The following is a 21,858-nucleotide window of genomic DNA, read 5'->3' as shown; positions in this document are numbered from 1 at the left end:
CCTGGAATGTTCTTCTCCCAAAGCTTTGCATGATGTCTTTCTCCAGGTTTCTGATCAAATATTACTTCCTCAGCATGAGAACCCCTGGCTACCCTTTTAAAGCAGTTCTGCCATCGTTCCCCATCTCCTGACTGCTCTATTTTTCTTCAGAGCAGTTATCATCACTTGACATTTATTATCTATCTTCCTCCTGTGCCTGTCTATCCCTGGTGCCTAGAACAGCAACTGGCACATCATAATTACTTAATCAATAGTCTTTGAATGAATGGGGCTTCCCTGATGGCTCAGATAGTAAAGAATCTGCTTGCAATGCAGAAGACCCAGGTTCTATCCCTGGGTCGGAAAGATTCCCTGGAGAAGGAAATGGCAACCCACTCCAGTATTCTTGCCTACAGAATTCCATGGACAGAGGAGCCTGGCGGGCTATGGCCCATGGAGTCACAGAGTTGGACATGACTGAGCAACTAACACTTTCACTTTGAGTGGATAAATGGACTTTCTTCTCTCTGATTCTTTATCTATTTCATTCTCCGATTTCTCGTCCATAGGATGGGGGTTGCATGTTGAGGTTGCTAGGAGACGATGCAGGTTACGTGTGCTCACAGAATCTGTGCACAGACGCCCCAGAAAGTGCAGTTTCTAGTTTTCTCAGGGATCTAGAAGGTGGAGGCTGCAGAAAGAAAGGTTTGAATGGTGCAGATGGCAGCAGGAGACCCAATTCCTCCTTGACTCTCAAATTTTTACTCAGGCCCACCCCCACTCCCGTCTTGTCCCCTCCCCACCTCTGCATGGCTATCAGAGGTCTGGAGCCTTGAGGTGAGGATGGAGAATCCAGATAGACCCAGTGCAAGGAGACCCAGACCCATACTGGGGGCAACCTAGACTAGGGCCGAGGAGGGTTCTTTAGGCAGAAAGATTCCTGTCCTGGCCCTCCCAAGAGAGAGGGAGTGGGGCTGAGCCAGCAAGCTTGGGATCCTTGGGCTGGCTGCCAGCTGCCGATGCTGACAGGCATGTGGCTATTCACCGTGCAGGTAATTGAACTAATGGAGTAAGCGGACGGGAAGGAGGAGGTTTCGGCTGCATTTTAGGTGATAAGCCACAGAGTTGGCATCTGAGCAGCTGTAGCCACAGGTGGAAGGAATTCACCTGCCAGCCTTCCCAGCCTGCAGAGAGGAGACCCAGGCCTCTTGCATTTGTGGCCTGAGGGAGATGACAACTTCAAGGTTGCCCCCTGGTTGTTGGAGATGGAGATGGGCTTTTAAAGACAGAATAGCACACACGAAGGCATGGGGTCATGAGATAACAGAATAATGGAGTGTTTGCTGGTTAGGATGGCAGGAGGGAGGCAGCACTGGTGGCCCCAGGATGGGGGAATATCGCCATCTTGATGATAACTTGACAATATTAACTTTTCTAATCCAAGAATATGAGATATGTGTCTTTCCATTTATTTAGTTCTTTTATTTTTTAATATTTTACTATCATAACTACTGTTTATTATTGTGTTTCTATAAACATATGAAAATGTGAACTTTACATTCTTTTTTTAAAATTTTTATTTTTTATTGGAAACAGTTGATTAATGATGTTGTGTTATTTTCTGGTATACAGCAAAATGATCTTGAAATGCATATATCTATTCTTTTAAAATTCTTTCCCCATTTAGGTTGCTACATAATGTTGAGCAGAGTTCTCTGTGCTATAGAATAGGCTCTTGCTGGTTGAAAGTGAAAGTGTTAGTCGCTCAGGCTCCTCTGTCCACAGAATTCTGCAGGCAAGAATACTGGAGTGAGTTGCCATTTTCTTCTCCAGGGGATCTTCCCAACCCGGGGATTGAACTTGAATCTCCTGCATTGCAGACAGATTCTTTACCATCTGAAATATAGCAGATGTGTATGGTTGGATGATGTCATTGACACAATGGAAATGAGTTTGATCAAACTCTGAGAAATGATGAAGGACAGGGAAGGCTAGTGTGCTGCTGAGATCGCAGAGTCAGACACAACTGAGTGTCTGAACAACAGGATGGTGGGTGGAGTCAGGAGCTGACCTCAGAAAAGCCATGACTAGGAGCCAGGAGACCAGCCTTTTACATCCCAGGCCTGCCACAGACCCTGGATCCTTGAGCAGGTCATTTATTTCCTCTGTGCCTCAGTTTCCTTATCTGTTGGACTGAAGATAGACCCTGTCATATGAGATGAGGAGAAACAGTGGATGCCTATGCAGTTTGAAAATTGCAAAGTGTTTGGTAATTATTTGAACTGAGAGATAGACAGGAATGGCTGAGAAATTCTCCCAGGACAGCTGAGATGGGAGGCCAAAGGATCAACCCAGAAATGACTTTGCTGAGAAGTGAGAGAGGAAACCCCAAAATGGGCTGTAGGGAGGTAAAGAGCAGGGAAGAGAGAATGGTTCCAGCAAGAGACAAGATACAGCCAGTGAAGAAGATTTTGAGGTCTCAAGGCAGAGTCAGGCCAGCTGCTTTCTGTGGAAGTGGTAAGAGGCAGACTGTGTTCCCGTGGCTGTCAGTGGGCTGTGCACCAGCACTCTCTTGTCTCACCATCTAGGTACAAGGCAGGACTGTGTCCTCCATGCCTCTGAAGCTCTGCGTGGTCCTGTGACTGACTTTGGCCAATGACATGTGCGTGAAAATGATAGCATCACTTCCTGATGGAAGTTAGAAGAGCTAGTATGATTCACCATGAAGGCGAACTCCATCAGCGTCCATCCATATTCCCTGAATCTTTCGGGGCCAAATTTCACCTGCAGGGTCAGCATCTCGGTGCCTGAGCACTTTCTTTATACCAGGAAAAACAACCTACCTGCCTTCTCAGCAGGTCTGAGTGCCTAGGAAATTACACACAGGGATAAGGAAATGGCAACCCACTCCAGTATTCTTGCCTGGAGAATCCCATGGATGAAGGAGCCCGGTAGGCTACAGTCCATGGGGTTGCAAAGAGTGGGACACAACTGAGCGACTTCACTTTCACTCTTTCAGCCCCATTAGTCTCCATCAATGACTGGGGAGCTGAGATGTAAATACTCCAGTTCTCTCAGCCCCATGTGGTCTCACCCTTAGTGTGCAGGTTCCTCACCACATTACTGGGATTTTCTTTGGGGATTGAGCTCATTCACCTACTGCCTTCCTTTCCCTGTTGCATTTTCCCACTCCACACCAGTGTTCCTTCCTCCAGCCAGGGGAGGCTAGCATTGAGCCAGCCAGCACAGTCATGTGTGAATAGAAAGTGCAGGAAGGTATCTTCATCTGCTCCCCAAGTTCCTATAGAAGGTGTCAGATTTATCAGAAATTCCAGAGCTGGATTTTATTGACTCACCATATTGGGATTCTGTCAGTGGAGGGAATTCCCTGGTGGTCCAGTGGTTAGGAAGCTGCTCTTTCACTGCTGAGGACATGGGTTCAATCCCTGCTTGGGGAACTAAGATCCTGCAAACTGCAGCAGGGTCAAAAATGTAAGTTGATACAGCCCCTATGGAGAACTGTATGGAGATTCCTTAAGAAACTAAGACTAAAACTACATATGACTCAGCAATCCCAGTACTGGGCATATACCCTGAGAAAACCATAATTGAAAAAGACAAACATAGCCCAGTGTTCATAGCAGCACTATTTACAGTAGCTGGGACATGGAAGCAACCTATATGTCCATCGACAGATGAATGGATAAAGAAGTTGTGGTACATATGTACAAGGGAATATTACTCATCCATAAAAAGGGACACATTTGAGTCAATTCTAGTGAGGTAGATGAACCTAGATCCTGCGAAACCGAGTGAAGTAAGTCAGAAAGAGAAAAACAATTTTCGTATATTAACGCATACATATGCAAACTAGAAAAATGGTTCTGATGAACCCATTTGCAGGGCATGACGAGAGGCAGACATAGAGAACAGACTTTGCACAGAGCAGAAGGAGAGGGTGGGACAAATTAAGAGAGTAGCATCGACATATATTCACTACCATGTCTAAAAGAGTCAGTGGGAAGCTACCGCATGGGCACAGAGAACTCAACCCGGTGCTCTGTGACAACCTAGAAGGGTGGGATGGGGTCAGTGGGGGGAGGTTGAGAAAGGAGGGGGCATGTGCGTACTTGTGGCTGATTTGCGTTGTATGGCAAAGCCAACACGATATCGTGAAGCAGTTATTCCGCAATTAAGAGAGATTCTGCCAGTGGAGTTTCTCTTAGAGAGGGACGCCTGCGCTTGACTCAGCTGTGGAGCTGCCCACAGTGTTCCCTCAGCTCAGCCTCTCCCCTCACCGCCCCTCCTCTCCCTGGGGACTGCCTCTGGGTGCCTCCAGGCCAAATTATCCTCCGGCTTTTGGGAGCAGCCTGACCAGAGGCTCTGCTGTTATTTTCGCTCCTGTTCTCATAACAGTCCCTGTGGAAGGAAAGAAAAATGTCACCTAGATAAAGACACAGAACACGAAGGAGAAAAAAAACCAAAGAGTGACATTTGGGGAAATTTAGACAAGAAGGGGTTGGGCAGGGCTGAGCTTGAGAGGAGGGAGAAGGTCAGAGCCTGGGGGAACAGGGACGTCAGACGGCTGACAGGGTGACAGGAGATTCTAGCCCTGGGTTCCTCTTTCATAATGATCAGAGGTCGCTCCCAGAGCTCTGCCAGAGCACTTGCTCTGTGCTAAGAACCTTACATTTGTCGTCGCGTTTAATCCACATGACAACCCTAGGATGGTGTTGTTATTATTCACTCAATGGAAGATAGGGAAACTGGGACTCTGGGAGGTAAACGAACTTTCCCAGGGCCCCATATTCAGGCTGGACACTATCTGATGACTCTTTGTGACCCCAGGGACTGTAGCCTGCCAGGCTCCTCTGTCCATGGGATTCTCCAGGCAAGAATACTGGAGTGGGTAGCCATTCCCTTCTTCAGGGGATCTTCCCAACTTGGGACTGAACCTGTGTATCCTGCATTATAGGCAGATTCTTTAGCATCTGAGCCACGAGAGAAGCCCAATCTGTATCCATCTGACACCAAGTATTACCCACTAAGGCTTGCTGGGCTATCAGGGCCCCCCTGGTTTTGAGGTTCAGATTAACCAAGTCTGAGACAGTAAAAAAAAAAAGCTTAATCCAAGCAAGTGAGACTTGCTTAGATAGTGATCCTGGTAATCATGGAGAATAGGATGGCAAACTGGAAAGAAACTAGCTTGGAAGTCAGAAAAAACTGATTATCAGTCTAGCATTGCCTCTTATTATACTGTGTTACCTTGTGCAAACTGCTTTACCTTTGTGAGCCTCAGTTTTTTGTTTTTTTGTGGGGTTTTTTGGTCTGTAAATGGATTAATAATATCTATCTGGCTCAGCTCAGATACTCAGTAAATGGGAAGGCTGTCCCTACTTTATGGCTTCCTCAGCACCTTCTTCTCCAGTGTGCATGCTTTCAGAGCCTCAGTGTGGCTCCTGGTAACTTTTTTGTTAGAGTTCATTGCCTGGGATAGAACTCTCTGATGTGAAGCCACCTACACACCCACACATGCCGCCCACTCCCCCCAGTATAGACCCAGCTTTGCTCCAGCTTCTGGAAACGGGGAGGAAGGGCACCTAACAGCTCAAGTAGCCCAACCGCTGGCTGGGTAGGGAATGTAGCCAGCTTCAGGGGCAACTAGAACCAGGGGCCTTTTGTCATTTCATAACCACACCTACATCCCTTTCCACCCTAGTCTCTCTTTAATGGGTGGCAACCACTGTTTTCATCTCTATCATTTTGTTGTTTCAAGAATGTTATATAAATGGAATCATATAGTGTAACCTTTGAGGATTGGTTTTTTCATTGAGCATATTTCTCTAAAGATTCATCTAGGTTGTTGTGTGTATCAATAATTCATTCATTTTTAGTATTTCATGGTAGGATATGACATAATTTATTTAACCATTCCCCTGTGAAGGACAACAGGGTGGTTTCCAGTTTGGGCTTATTATATTTAAAGTTACTATGAACAATTGTGTACGGATTTTTGTGTGACTATGTCTTCATTTCTCTATGCAAAGAAGCTGGGACTAATGACTCCAAAATGATTAAAAATTACATATGTATAATACATGATTTATATTGGATGTGTAATTTAACTATTCAATTATGTTGGAAGAATTTTAGATTTACAGATAAGTTGCAAAGATAATACTAATAGTCTCCTTATGCTCCTCATTCAGTTTGCCCTAATATTAATACCTTCCATTACCATGGCACATTGTCAAAGCAAAGAAATGACACTGGTACACTGCTATTAACTAAACTCCAAAAAAAAACCTAAACTCCAGATTTTATCAGGTTTTCCACTAATATCCTTCTTTCTGTCCAGGACCCAATCTTGGATCCCACATCGGATTTAGTCATGGTTTAGTTTTATGGTTTTTACACTAAGGCCTCAGGCGTGTGGCAGAAAGCTACTGTGGAGGTGAGGTGGGGAAGTGAGAGAGCCTTTAAAAAAAAAATCTACAGTGTAATTTACGTCCAGTAAAATTTAGGCTGAGCTTCCCTAGTGGCTCAGTGGTAAGCAAAAAAAAACAAAAAAAAAAAAACAAAAAACCTCACCTGCCAATGCAGGAGACCCTGGATCAAGAAGACCCCATGGAGAAGGAAATGGCAACCCACTCCAGTATTCTTTCTTGGAGAATGCCATGGACAGAGGAGCCTGGCAGGCTGCAGCCCATGGGGTCGCAAAAGAATTGGACACGAGTTAGCAACTAAACAACATCAACAAAATTCAGTCTTTATAATGTACGTGTCTTTGAATCCTGGTAAATGCACACAGAACTTCCCTGGTGATCCAGTGGTTAAGAACCCACCTGTCAATACAGAGGACACTTCAATCCCATATGGTCCAGGATGGTTCCATATGCCGTGAGGCAACGAAGCCCCAAGCCACTGCGGTGAGAAGTCCGCATGCCGCAGCTAGAGAGTAGCCCCTACTCTCTGCAACTAGAGAAACTCCATGCACAGCAATGAAGACCCAGTGCAGCCAAAAATAAACTTTAAACAATTTTTGATAAATGCACACAGTCACGTAATCACCACCACAATCATGACACAGAACATTTCCACTTCTCCTCACAATTCCCGACTGCACCTTGGTAGTCAATCCCTCCCCCATCTTCAGCCCAGGCAAGCATGGATCCATCCCTCCAGTTTTGCCTTTTCCAGAAAGCCATATAAATAGAATCGCATGACATGTACTTTTTTGGGATCTGGCTTCTTTCATCTAGTAAGATGCATTTGAGATTCATCCATGCTGTTGCATGAATCAAGACTTCATTTCTTTTTATTGCTGAATATGGATAGTCCAGGGTTTCCCTGGTGGCTCAGTGGTAAAGAACCTGCCTGCAATGCAGGAGTCGCAGGACACGAGGGTTCCATCCTTGGGTCGGGAAGATCTTCTGGATGAGGGTATGGCACCCACTCCAGTGTTCTTGACTGGAGAATCTCATGGACTGGCAGGCTATAGTCCATAAGGTTGCAAAGAGGTAGACAGGACTGAAGCGACTTAGCACGCACGCATGGGTAGCCCATTGTATGGTTATGCCAGTTTGCTTATCCATTTACCAGTTGAAAGACACTTGGTGGGGCTTTTTGATTATTTGAATAGAGTTGCTATAAACATTCATGCACAGGTTTTTGTATCTACATAGTTTTCGTTTCTCTTGGATAAATACCTATGAGTTGGTTCAGTGTGTTGTACAGTGAGTGTATGTTTAACTTCATAAGAAACTGACAAATTGTTTTCAAAAGTGGCTCTACCATTTGCAGTTCAGTTGCTCAGTCATATTTGACTCTTTGCGACCCCATGGACTGCAGCACGCCAGGCTTCCCTGTCCATCACCAACTCCTGGAGCTTCCTCAAACTCATGTCCATAGAGTCAGTGATGCCATCCAACCATCTAATCCTCTGTCGTTCTAGTCTCCTGCCTTCAGTCTTTCCCATTTTGCATCCCCTCAAAACAATGCATGTGAGTTCTAGTTGGTTCTCTCAGCCAGGCCTTGGTATTGTCAGGTTATTATTATTATTGTTGTTATTTTAGCCATTCTTTTCTTTTTCTGTATGAGTCTCAGAATTTCCTGCATTGGCAGACAGATTCTTTACCACTGGTGCCACATGGGAAGCTGTGAGTTTCAGAATTTTGTAGCCTTTCTTTCTGTCTCTGCTGCCTGCTCTCTCCCTCTCCCCTACCTGGGTACCATTGAGGAACGGGTGTGGTCACAATGCAGAGAAACAGAAGGGCTAGATCTCAGAATTCCCCTGGACACCAGAAAGTTCAGGACTGCAGGGTTTTTTTTTGGCCATCCCTAGAGCATGTGGGATCATAGTTCCCCAACCAAGGATTGAACCCCTGCGTTGAAAGCATAGAGTCTTAACCACTGGGCCACCAGGACTGCAGTTTTTAGGAAAGCGTGACTGCCAGCAGCAGCAGGTATGTCAAGGAGAAAATCAGGACAAGGGCCAAGGTGGGAGGGACAGTGAAGGGCCTGGGGGCAGCAGTTCAAAGTGACAGGATCAGGAAGACCACCCAGCCTGTCCACTCAGGGCTGGCTGGTAGATAGAAAGGTCTCCTGGGGCCCAGGAGGAGGCCCCACTGTCTTAACACCCTCCCACTGCCCTCCCTGCCTCCCAGTCATTTCCTACAGAGAGAACCCGAAATCTCCTGGGATCCCCACAGGCTTGAGAGGGAGGGGGAGGGCGTCTGGGAACCAGAAGCCTGGCTTGGGGCCCAGCTGTGTGACACCCGAATCTTGGAGAAGGTGGCTGAGGGACCAGGCCACTGGAGCCTCCCAGGACAGTTGGGGACAGAAAAAGGCAGCTCAGGTTTCACCACTGCTTAGTGAGTTACCTGGGCCCCGACCGGGCAGCAGAATGATGTCAGGCCCTGGCCCTTGCAGAGTGATACCTTTCACCAAGAAACCGCCATCCTTTCCCTGCTCCACAGGGACCACTCCGGCCCTGACTTTGGGTCCTGTGGCCTAGAAGAAAAGAGACAAGATTTAAGTCAAGGCCCCAGGGCAGGAGCCTAGAAACTTGGTTTTGGACAGGGTGTGTGGGGCGTATAGGTGTGTCTGTGATCTGTATCTGCAGCATAGGAGGGTGTCCTGGTGCAGGGGAGAGGGATAAGTAGCCTCCAAATATTTGCTTTCAGTTTATTAGCTGTGTGACCTTGGACAAGTAACTTAACCTCTTTGGGTCTTGGTTTCCCTGAACTTCTGATTCAAAGGTTTGGACTCTGGTGACTTCCAAATTTCACTGAATACCAGCGTCACCCAGGATTTTTAAAATAAACTACAGATTTCTGGACCCCACCCCAGACTTAATAAGTCAGCACTTCAGGTGTTTAAAGGTTCTTCTGGTGGGTTTTGGCATGGCCAGTTAGGCGCCAACATCTCTAGAACCACGACCCTGTAGACCAGGAATTCCAGCCTGAAGCAGTCTCTGTCAGAAGTTAGGGAGGCAGTCCAAAGAGGTGGAAGGAAGCCAGAAAAGGGAAGCCAATCACTGACCAGGAGGGAGAAGGAGCCAGAGCGGGGAGCCAATCAGGAGAAGCAGATGTGTCAGGACTAGGATTCATCTTTTGAGAGAAAAGGAAGATTTAGTTTGGATGGAAGGACAGCTTGGCTGGGCACCCAGAAAGAGAAGTTGCTGCAAAGAGAAGCCAAAGTACTTTGCCTATTACTGTCATGGTGTGACTTTCTAGCATCAGGAAACAGTAGGAAGGGATCACGTTTGGGGTTCAGGAGGAGAAGGACAGGGAACGAAGGGCAAGGGGGGGCACCATGCGTGTCTGCCTGGAGACTCTGAGCCAGTCAAGGAGAAGTTGCCTTTGCTTGGAAGGACTCTCTAAATCCTGCAAAGCCTGAATAGCCCAGGGGAAATAAATGGCTGCTTGGACCAGCTCGCCCTCAGTACCTGACTCGGGTCAGAGGACCCAGGAGTCCTGGATTGCTGCTTCCTGGCTTTGTCACTGTGGGCAAGTCCCTCAAGCTTTCTGACTCTGTTGCCTCATGTGTAAAATGGGAATAATAGTTACACCTGCCCAACCCCTCGTGGCGTTACTGTGGGCACCATCTACGATAAGAGAGGTAATAGTGCTGTGTGTGGGACGCATGGGAGTAGCACTGACGGAACCCCAGGAAAGATGGAACTGACCTCACTCTTCGGCCCCATACTTGGAGTGTCTGTCCTTCAATAAAAATACACACAGGCCAACTCCTGGTACGTTGTTATATAGTCACAGCTCATCTCCCCTTTGACGCTCCATTTTCAAGGGTAGGGCTTCTCAGTGGTAAAAAAAATCTGCCTGCCAATGCAGGAGTCACAGGAAGTGCCAGTTCAATCCCTGGGTCAGGAAGATCCCCTGGAGGAGGAAATGGCTACTCACTCCAGTATTCTTGCCTGGAGAATCCCATGGACAGAGGAGCCTGGCAGGCTACAGTTCATGGGGTCGCAAAGAGTCAGACACGACTGAGTGATGAGCACACACGCTTTCAGGCGTAACAACTACTATATGAATTTGGTGTGGTCCTTCCACACTTAAAAATATTTGAGCCTATGGAAAATATACAGTATTTTGTGAGTGTGTGTGTATGGCTCATTTTCCAGTGTCACAGTGGCATATCTTTCAGCAAGATGTTTTAACTCCAGATTTTACATCTAAGATCCAGTTAGGTCACCCCTTTATCTGACATGCAGGGTTTCACTGCCTGTCTCTCCCACATGCTATCTGTTTGGCCTGATCTTGGAGATTCCTTGTGTCTTTTCTTGTCCCAGGGCAGCCAGAGGAGCTGCTTTCAGTCATAATCCTGGCAAGGTCAGTGAGAAGCCAGAGGCTATCAAGGAAGCCTGAGGCTGTCACCGCAGAGCATGGAGGGAGCGTCCTCTGTGCCTGACCCTGCTAGTTCATCCACAGCCGGTGGGAAGGAGAGCAAAAGTGAGCCAGAGAGAGAGAGAAGGAAAGGGAGCCTAGGCCCTGCTGCCAGAGAAGCCCTAGAGCGGCCATCCTCCCGTTGTAATAGCACTGGCCCTACCCCTTCAGACGAAGGTCAAGGACCTTTGTCTGAAATCAGAGCAGATGACATACTTGCAAGGTCCCAAAACGCAGGTTGTGTGGTTTAGTCACTCAGGTGTGTCTGACTCTTTTCAAGTCCCTGGACTGTAGCCTGCCAGGCTCCTTGGTCCATGAGATTTCCCAAGCAAGAATACTGGAGTGGGTTGCCATTTCCTATTCTAGGGGATCTTCCCAACCCAGAGACCGAACCCGAGTCTCTTGTTTCTCCTGCATTGGCAGGCAGATTCTTTACCATTGCACCACCTGGGAAGCCTTCTTTAACGTATATCTCTGGCAAATGTCAGGTTTTTACTCTTACTAACAAGTTCCTAGAGGCACGGCTCTGACCAGATCACTGGGACTTCCAATTTAGAAATTTTGGTATCATGTTGTGATGATTTATTCATTGATCAATATGTACTGAGCATCTACTATGTGCCAGGACCCTGGGGGAGAGAGCAGGAAACTAGCCAATATCCCTGATCACATGGAGATCACGTCCTAGTGGGGAGACAGTTAAGAAGAAAATACCACTCAGGCAATGCTCTATGCTATGGAGAAAAATCACTGGAAGGACTGATGCTGAAACTGAAGCTCCAATACTTTGGCCACCTGGTGCAAAGAGCTGACTCACTGGGAAAGACCCTGATGCTGGAAAAGATTGAGGGCAGGAGAAGGGGATGAGGGAGGACGAGATGGTTGGATAGCATCACTGACTCAATGGACATGAGTTTGAGCAAACTCTGGGAGATTGTGTTGGACAGGGAAACCTGGCGTGCTGCAGTCCGTGGGGTCACAAAGAGTCAGAAACGACTTAGAGACTGAACAACATGGAGAAAAATAAAGCAGGGGGAGAGGACAGGAAAGAGGTGGGGTGGGTGGGATCCTATTTCAGACAGAAGGGTCCATGAAGCCCCCCAAAAGAGGTGGTATTTGAGTGAAAACTGCCAGTGAGAGTGAATCAAGCATCCCAGGTGGCCCGTGGGATGCAGAAAAATTCTTTGAAGTCTCAGACTCCTGGACGAGCCAGTGGGGACACACTCTGCTCACCATCAAAGTGAATTAAAAACTCATCTGGCTCAGAGCCTGTGCTGAAGTCATCTGGGCAGCAGTGGCCTCTTTCAAAGAAAAGAGTTTGCCAGAAAAGAGGGCAGCAGAGCCTCCTGATGAGGACGGGGGCTTTAGAATTTTAGGCAGAGCCATTTTGAAATCCTAGCCCCAACAAGATTAGGTTCATGTCTTAATTACCCTTTGCCTCGGTTTCTTCATCTGTATATGGGGCTAACAATAGTGGCTCCCCCATGGGGTTGCTCTGAGGATTCAGAGAAATAACCCAAGAAAAACACTTACCCAGTGCCTGGTGTGGAGGGAGAGTCGATAAACAGTGGCCTTTACCCATCTTGTCATTTTCTTGGCTTCCCGTGGGGCTCTTTGCTTCTCACTCATTCATTCTACAATTCTCTCACCTACTAGTTGCCCGGTCCTAGATGCTAGAGTACCCAGAGGAGAGACACCTGAGCTGTCCAAAGGTAAGACAAGAACTTCCCTGGTGGCCCAGTGGTTAAGAACCTGCCTTGCAATGCAGGGGACGTGGATTTGATTGGTTGGGGTACTAAGATCCCACATGCTTCGGAGCAACTAAGCCAGCTTGTTGCAACTAAGACATGATGCGGCTAAGTAAATCAATAAATATTAAAAACAAAAACAAAACAACAGCAAAAAAGGTGGGACAGGAGTAGCACCAGTCCAAGAGGCAGAGCCCTGGGCCTTAGGCTGCCATTCCCACATGAATGAACTTGGCCATGTTGCTTTATCTCATTGGGCCTTGGTGGTCCTAGCTATTGATGAAGGGATCCACTTGGCAATCACTAGGTGGTCAGTGGTGGGGCCTGCCACCTCCAAGAACCCACCTTCATTGGCCAAGGCCCCTCATGGGGACACGAAGGGAGCAGCCTACACAGGGAGGCAGAAGGTCCAAACATAACTTCACAGGAAGAAAGAGCATAGGGCGTGCCTAGCAGGCATTGAGGGGGTCAGGGATTTTGAGGGAGGCTCCTGAAGAAGGAAGCCACATGTGGAGAGTGCCCTGGAAGCATCAGACTGAGGGTAGAGACAGAGGAGGTGGACCTCAAAGCGGGAGAATGGACTTACCTCATTTCCTCATCTCCTGTCTCATTTCCTCCCAAGTCGTGTTTTCCCTTCTGGCTCTGGGAGTGTCTATCAAGATTATTTAGAAGCCCCCACACTTTTCGGTTTCTCTGATGGCTCAGATGGTAAAGAATCCACCTGCAACGTGAGAGACCTGGGTTCAATCCCTGGGTTGGGAAGACCCCCTGGAGGAGGACATGGCAATCCACTCCAGTATTCTTGCCTGGAGAATTCCATGGACAGAAGAGCCTGGCAGACTACAATCCACGGGGTCACAAAGAGTCAGACGCAACTGAGGGTCTAAGCACAGCACGCTTTTGACATGTCCTCTCCCTCTTTCCAGCCCCCTTCTCCTCCTAATGCCTTGCTCCCTGGTACTGTCCCCTTCTAATTCCTCCCCCTTCCCCCCACGTCAAAACTTAGCCATCCTGCATACCTCTCCCTCAGGGCTATGGGGAATAGGCTCTGAATAGTGTTAATGCATTTATTCAAAAAACTTTCAACATGTTCGGAGCCAGGGACTCTTCGGGCACTGATGATATGGTAGTGAACAAAACAAACAAAAACCCCTGCCTCCTGAGAATTTGCATTCTGGATAGTTAAGGGGCAATAATGATTTCGTGCAACATCTTGTTAGAATTCAGTCTCATTCAATGGCCCTGGGGTGGCCTGAGTGTGGTCCAGTGTTGCTGGCAAGGTATCCCTTGCAGGGGGATTAAAGTCTAGAAGAGGACTCCCTGAGACGGAATGACTTATCCAAAGGTATGGCTATCTAATAGCCCTGGGGATTGGTATAAGTGGTGGTAGGCAAGTGTTTGAGGGCAGTAGAGCCACTGACCTGACCTTATGGGTGGCTGCTTTCTCTGCAGAGAAGGCTGGCTCAGTTTTCCAGCCCTGGCTCTTTGGCTCCCCACTGCTCTGGTTCAGCCAGGCTGTGGGTTAGAACATCTGGAAGGGATTCCCTGGAACTGGAGGGAATTTCCAGGCAAATGAGGCTCTGTCACCCCAGCTGGGAACACCCACCCCTGCCATCTGCTCCAGACATCCTTACAGAGTCTGTGTGAGAGGAACCTGGCAGTTTCCAGCACCTCCAAGGGAGTGTCCGTGTCCTGCCCAGGGCATATCAGCAGACCGCCCCTGCTGCCACTGCTAGAGGCCTGCTGGGAGCCCGGGTTCCTGAGTGCACAAAGCCGAGCCCTTTCTTGTCTCCCTTTCTGCATTGGGAGGTAAGGTGCTTTGGAATTCCAGAGATGCTCTGAGGGTCTTTCCGAAAATAGTGATAGACGGAGAGGCTGCCCTGGTTGTCAGAAGCAGTGCCATCAGCCCAGGATTTTCTCATCCTTGCGGGGCAACGTTTGTCCGACACCCTCTGGCTCTGCCCTGTGTGATTCCTTGTATGCCAAGGGCCCTGAGCACTGGGGACTTTACAGGGTGTCCTCATTTGATCTGCTGGAAACTCTGTCAAACTGTTCTTATTCTCACCTTCCTACAGATGGGGACATGGCAGTTCAGAGGGATCAAGCTACCTGCAAGAAGTGGCAGAGCCAAGATTTGAACCCAAATCATCCAACATCAAAGCCCATTGCTAACCACTCGGCCATATTGCCTCCCTACACATTCTGCTAAGAGCAAGTGCCGGCCAGGCGGGACAGCGGGGCTGGGTGGGAACTCATCCAGCTGAAAGTCTTGTCTTTCCCTCCCCTCCAGCCCCACGGGAAGCTCCTTGCCCAGGGTTGTGGGTGGGCATACCCACCGTATTTGTCACATGTGTCCAAGCCCAGGCAGCACTTGTTAATGAGAGTGACAAATGACCGTTCTCAAGCCTGGGAGTTTCTCAGCATCAAAGATGGATCTCCAGCTGTGACAGCCTCATTAATAACGCATACCAAAGCAGAACGCCTAACCCAACTCAGGAGGCCCACGTGCTCACTTGGGAACTCCCAGAGGACTCCGGGGAAGCCTGCCCAGTCACCAGGCAGCAGAGTGGGAGAGCCAGGGCTTGGGGTCTGCTCTTGTGGAGGGCATCCGAGACTGAAGTGTCTCTGTCCTCTATTTCCAAGCCCCACTGCCATCAGGGGATGTGGGGGTGGGGTGGGTACCATATGATGCTAAAGGTGTTATTTTATTTTTTAAAAGTATTTATGTATTTGTCGGTTCCTGGTCTTAGTTGCAACACACAGGATCTTTAATCTTTGTTGCAGAATGTGAGATCTTTAGTCACAACGCGCGAACTCCTAGTTGCAGCATGTAGGATCTAGTTCCCTGACCAGGGATTGAACCCAGGCCCCCTGCATTGGGAGCTTGGAGTCTCAGCCACTGGACTACCAGGGAAGTCCCCTAAAGCTGTTACTTTCTTATGTTTCCCTCCCACCACCACCACTGTCTCCCACTCCTTCCTCCAGCATGGGTGCCCCTGGCCCGGGAGCCTCATGCTGAGCTGGCAGGTGGATTAACAAGCCTTGATGTGTAGACCTTGTGCCAACCTCAGTGAAACAGAACCTCCCGTCCCTCCCAGCTGGCTGGGACTGCAAGACTAAACAGGCAACACAATCGCTCTGTCTTCACCTGCTCTGCTGCCCTCTTTGTCTGCTGTGCCCTCGGCTTTAAACCCGAGCCCAGCAAGTGTGATCAGGGAGAGAGGCCTTCGTGACCACGATTGGCCGATTGGCCGGGAGATTAAGGGCCCCTGAGAAAGGGCCTTTGTTTCTGCATTTTGGTTTCACAGCTTGGGGAGATTGGAGATAGGGCACATTCCCCTGAGCAGACCGGTTGTGAATGTTCTATAAAAGCCAGGCAGTGCCCCTGCCTATCAGTGGAGGACAAACATTGTCATTTTATGGGGCTGAACCATCTCCCCTGCGGGGGAAGAAAAAGAAGACAGGCTTAGACTCCCACTTCAGGATGAGACAGTGCTGGGGTGGGAAACAGGGTCTCGAGGTGCTTGGAGACAGTCCTGGCAGTGGACTGGCTGTGTGTCTCCAGGCCAGTGAGGCGCCTCTCTGGGCCTTGAAGCCCAATGGGAGGAAGGAGGGAGTGATTTTGGAAGATAAGGGGACAGAGTATTGGGGAGAGAGGTAAGAGTGACCGGGGAGTGGCGGCAGGTTGGAGGGAAGAAGGAGGGAGACTGAGAAGTTGGTGGTGGGTGAGACAGGACGGGCTCCAGTGTGGGGTTGGCAGAGGCTGGAGGACCCCTCCTTCCCACTGGCCTCCAGCACTGTCTCCCCCTCCTTCCTGGTGGCCTGGGTGCTGCTGTCCGGGGACTTGTTCTGAGCTGACAGATGGGTTGATGTATAGGACTTGCGCCAACCACTGTGAAATAGGCCCCCCAGGCCTCCAAAATCCTGTTGCATCACCAGCATCCCCCAACCCCATCACGGGGGCTGCTTAGCCTCCACCTGCAAGGTTGCCCCCTCCCAAGGCTCTGCTTCTGACCCTGCTCCCAGGCTGAGGGTTTTAGAGGGTCCCCAGATTCAAAATCAAGCCACCTCTTATCTACTTGGTTCTACTGAAATCCGACCTTCATCCTGGGCCCGGTTCCAGCCATGGGTTTGGATTCCAGGCCTACAGCCTTTAGTTCTACAACTACCCCGAGTCCCACCTCCCTCTTTTGTGAAATGATCATAACAATAGTGCCTCCCTCCCAGGACTCTTTGAGGATTAAATGAGAAAACCAGAGCTCTCAGCAAAATGCTCAGACTCCCTTACTCCTCCAGATCAGCTCTTTGGGTTGTGCAGCTGAGTGGGCTTGTTGACAAAGGCCCTCCCAGGCAGCTAAACACAGAGCCATTCCCCGCTTCCACCATCAGCGACAGAGGTGAGGAGGGACCAGGACCTGTCACTTAACTGAGTGTTTCAAGGGCCAGACCCTTGCCTTGCAACTTGTAAACCTCACATCAGCCCCGCAAGGTGGGGTTTATTATCCCTGCTTTAGAGACAAGGAAACAGAAGTTCTAGCTTCCTAAATCCCCTGCCCAGGTCCCAGAGGTAGTGAGAGGGAGATCTTGGATTCGAATCCCGTGCCCATTTCCAAGCTGGCTGGGTTCTCTCCACCCACCGCCCCCTCTGTGAGACAGTGTCGCTCAAACAGTGGGGGCCTGAAGGTTGGTGAGACCAGGTGAGGAGCACTGATGCTAGAAGCAGAATACCCCAAGGGCAAGGCCAGGGCTGAGAGGCATGCTCAGGTGAACAGAGACCAGTAGCCGGGCAAACAGCCCCTGGGACCCAAGATCGGATCCTGGACTGGATCAGAAGACAGGCAGAGAGATAGCCAAGCAAAACAGCCCCTTGTGACCATGGGAGTGAGGAAACACCGAGAGGCCTGGGCAGTGGTGGCTGGTGGGAGCTCAGGGCAGGGAGCTTATGCGACAACACGTTTTTCCAATCTGACAGCAGCCAATAGGAAAAGTTATTTGCTCGACAAAAACCCAACATCTAGGCATGACTGACCATATTTTAGGGAGCTCTCAATCTCATCATATTTCCAAACCAAGCTGTTTCTCCCAGAATCCCACAAAAGGGCCAAGTACTTAGGCAGACTCATCCAAGGTCAAAGACACTATTCCAGGTATGAATTTGACTGCTAACCAAGTGACACTTGAAGAGGCTCAGAAATCGAGGTGAGAAAAAGTCCCTGGTTGTTATTACTCAGTACAGGCTGGAAGGAAGAAAGGGCTCTTTGTGGAGCAATGAAAGGGATCCAGATAGAGGCGAGCCTCTGCCCTCCCGTACAGAAATCATCTTTTCCATCACCGGTTTCTGCTTTGCGCAAGGCCCAGCCTCATTGTTCCCCTGCATTCCACCGGGGGCCAGAAGAATACATTTGGATACGCCACTTTCTCAGTGCAAGTGCACAAGGATCTGAATGCAGATCTATTCTAGCCATCATTATTTAGAAATATTTTTATAAATAATTCTTTAAAGGTATGGCTATTCCCTTCCTCTCCTTTTGTTGTTTATCTCCCCCGCCCCCCCGCCCCGGGAAGGGTGCAATTCTCCAACACAGTTTGCATTGTAAAGCCACGACAAATGTGAAGCCACAACAATACTGCATTGAAATGCAGCAGTGAAGGAAACGGCACCTCACTCCAGTGTTCTCACCTGGGAAATCCCATGGACAGAGGAGCCTGGCAGGCTACAGTCCACGGGGTTGCAAAAGAGTCAGACACGACTCAGTGACTAAACAACAATACCAAGTGAAAGCCTGGAAGGCAGAGATGGCATGTGTATAGGACAAGAGCACAAGTCCAAGTGGCAACTAGCACCTGCATCTCTCCCAGACCTGGCCTGCCACGGTGACGGTCACAGCTCCCTCCGTCGTCCTCCTCTCCCTCCATCCACCTCTCTGTCCTCCTCCTCTGTCTCAGCACCAGAGCTGTGACAATGAGCCAAGAAGACCTCTTTCCACCCCGGGGCTGGGGGAGACGGGGGGAGGCCCAGGATACTTAATAAAGACGGATGTTCCTAGGAGTGGTGTGTGGCTGGCAGCAGAAGGCTGATGGGATCGGATTAAGAGCACTGATCTGGGAAGCGAAGAACTCAAAATGTCAAGGGCAGGGCTGCAAAGCATAAAAGAGACATCTCAATTCTTTGAGGGCTTACGTTCTAGGTAAGCCCTCAAAGAACTGGTAAGTATGTAAGACAAGCTTTTCCACGTGTCACTGAGGCTATGGCCTCCATGCAGAAGGCAGTGACAGTAACAGAAAGGTTTTTGGGCTGACAAATGTGTGTAAGCTGGTAAAACACGCAGCTGGGGTACCCTAGTGGACAGGCAGGTAGCAGGTAGCTTGTCCCCAAGATGGCTGCAGTCCATCTCTCCTTTTCTGTGTCCCATCCCCATCTCTTGAATCTGAGCTTTCCTTAGTGATTTACTTGACCCATAAAATGTGACAGAAGCGACACTCAGAATTTCTAAGGCAAGAGACCAAGAATCTTGCAGCTCTTGTCTGAGCCTCTAAGGACTTGAGGTCTTAAGCTGTCGTGTAGGACCAGCTTCCCCAAGGCTGCCATGCAGGGAGGAAGCCCAAGGTGCCATGTGGAGAGACCGAGCAGGAAAAGGGAGACCCGCCAGGCCATTTTCACAGGTTCCAGCTCCCAGCCATTCAAGTCACCTGTCCTGAGCCATAAGCCTTCTGGAGCAGAGACGAACCATTCCCTCTGTGCCCTGTCCAACCGTCCAAATTCCTGACCCACAGAATTGTGAGATATGATAACAGTAAATTGTTTTTTAAAGCCACTGCGTTTTTTTATTTTGTCTTGCATCAATAAATGACAAGAACCCAGGGAGGGGACATGTGTAAGTGCCAAGAATCTCTGTTGACCCAATCATCCCTCTTTAAGACAGTCTGCATCCCCTCTGCATCCCTAGCCCTCCTCTGCCATGGCCCTCCTCTGCCATGGCCCTCCTAAGCCCTGGAACTCCCATCCCCAGGACCAATCCCGATTCCTACCAAATTTCCTTCTAGAAGCCCAACTTGGGAATTAATTTGCTTCTTGGGGAAGAACTAGGGAACACAGGAAGGGCAGAGATTTTGTGGCCTGTCTCTGGGGTTGGTCCCATGGACTGGCCAGTGGATGGGGGCAGAAAGTGAGTCCTGTATGCACAGTGGCTGTGTGATTCCTCCAGGGAAATGATTCCTCAATCATGAAAGCTCGTTCTTGCCTCCCCTCCAGAACTCCTGCTGCTGCTGCTAAGTCGCATCAGTTGTGTCTGACTCTGAGATGCCAAGGACTGTAGCGCACCAGTCTCCTCTGTCCACAGGATTCTCCAGGCAAGAATACTGGAGTGGGTTGCCGTGCTGTCCTCCCAGGGATCTCCCTGACCTAGGGTTTGAACCCTAGTCTCTTCCATCTCCTGCATTGGCAGGTGGGTTCTTTACCACTAGTGCCAACTGGGAAGGCTTCAGAACCTCCCTCAGGTCCCTCAAATTCAGCACAGCCCAAACCAGTGTCTACTCTAATCTCCCCCACCCCAAGACTATTTCCTGCCTTGCCCCATGGCAGGAAATTCCCCTTGCTGCCAGGAATGCAGAAGTCCCTGGGCGCAGTCAGGGGTGGGCAGCCAACCCTCCAGGGACAGGACCTGCCCAGCAAGAGCTAGAGCCAGCAAGAGGTTGCTCAAATGGCTGGAAGTTTGTTCTAGGAACCCCAAAATGTGGGTGGGGGTGGGGAGGGCTTCTGAATATGGACCAAGATGGGAAGACTTGCTCAGGATCTGGGCAGAACCCTGTCAAAGTCATAGGGTTCCTCCTGGAGAGAAAAGGGGTCCTGAGGCTGTGTCCGGGGGCTGGAAGGAGGCTTACAATGCCATCTCCAGTCTTAGAATCTCCTCTCTTTACCTCCCGCTGCTTCTGGAGCAGCCATCAAGCAATGTTGAGGGCTCCTGCTTCTGGGGTTCCTGACCCCTTCTTTTCCCTTCCATTGCCCTATTAGACCCTGGCTCAGCTTGTCATCACCTCATCCCTTGCTCTGGTCTCTCTCTGGTCCCCTGGCCCCTCTAGCCCAGGCATTGCCTCTACATCACCCTTCTCCCTCTCATCATAGCACCCACCTGTCAAAGCCCTTCAACCCCTTCCCACTGCCTGTGGGATGAAGCCCCTCCATGGCCCAGTGGTCCCAGAGCCTTGACCCCTGCCTGTCCTTCCCATGGACCCCCAGCACGAGCTCCTGGCTCCTGCCGCTCCGGCCTCCCCTTAGGGCCCCTGACCCCCTCTGTGCAGTAGCCCCTGCCTTTGCAGACCTTAAGTCTGCTGGGGCTTCAGGCCTGTAGTCCGGTCTGGAAGCCAGTTACCCACAATGGCTGTTGAACACTTGGAACTGGCTAGTGCAATTGAGGGGCTAAATTTTTAATTTCATTTGCATCAATTTAAACTTTAAAAAATGATAGTGGATTCAGTTATTGGGAAATCTTTAATGTTTGGAACAATTTGGATATGTGAACTACCTTTTTAACTGTACATTTAATGAAATCCAAACAGACATCTAACATAGCCAGTGAACTACATTTATGTCTGAATTTAGCATCTACATTGAGATGTGCTGTAAGTGTGAAATATGCATTGGACTTGAAGAATCAAAAAATTTCAAAAGAATAAAATAGCTAAATTTTAAAAACTAATTACCTATTGAAATAATTGTATTTAGGATATATTAAGTTGATACAGAGATCAAAGAGAGAAAAATCTTTAGTGTCATCTTTTTTTTTCTTTTAACTTTTAAATTCACTAGAAAATTTAAAATTATACATGTGGCTTGAAGTCTATTTCTGTTGGACAGCACTTATGTAAGCCACTGATCTAACACTTGATTGACAGTTCGGCCCACCCTATCTTCCCCTCCCCTACCCCTCAGGCTTAAATGCCAGTGACTTTGGGTTTATGGATGGTCTATACCTGACATGCTGGTCTCTGTAGGACACACATGTTTGCAAAGAACATGTGTGTATCTGTGAGGCCAGGTGCACACGTGCCCCTACCCACAGGTATGTGCATTGCACGTCTGCATCCACACCTCTCTATGCCTTCAGTGTGGAAACACCCGGGAGGGCCCCGGTGTGAAGCTATTCTCAGGCCAGTGTCTGGATGAGAACCCAGGGCCTCAGAGGAGTTGATGTGAGGACAAGACCTTGGGTGTGATGCCTCAGGCTGCT

The sequence above is a fragment of the Cervus canadensis genome, chromosome 1, assembly GCF_019320065.1.
Source record: "Cervus canadensis isolate Bull #8, Minnesota chromosome 1, ASM1932006v1, whole genome shotgun sequence".
Lineage (NCBI taxonomy): Eukaryota > Metazoa > Chordata > Mammalia > Artiodactyla > Cervidae > Cervus > Cervus canadensis.
The sequence above is the reverse complement of the archived record's forward strand: the minus strand, read 5'-3'. Positions refer to the sequence as shown.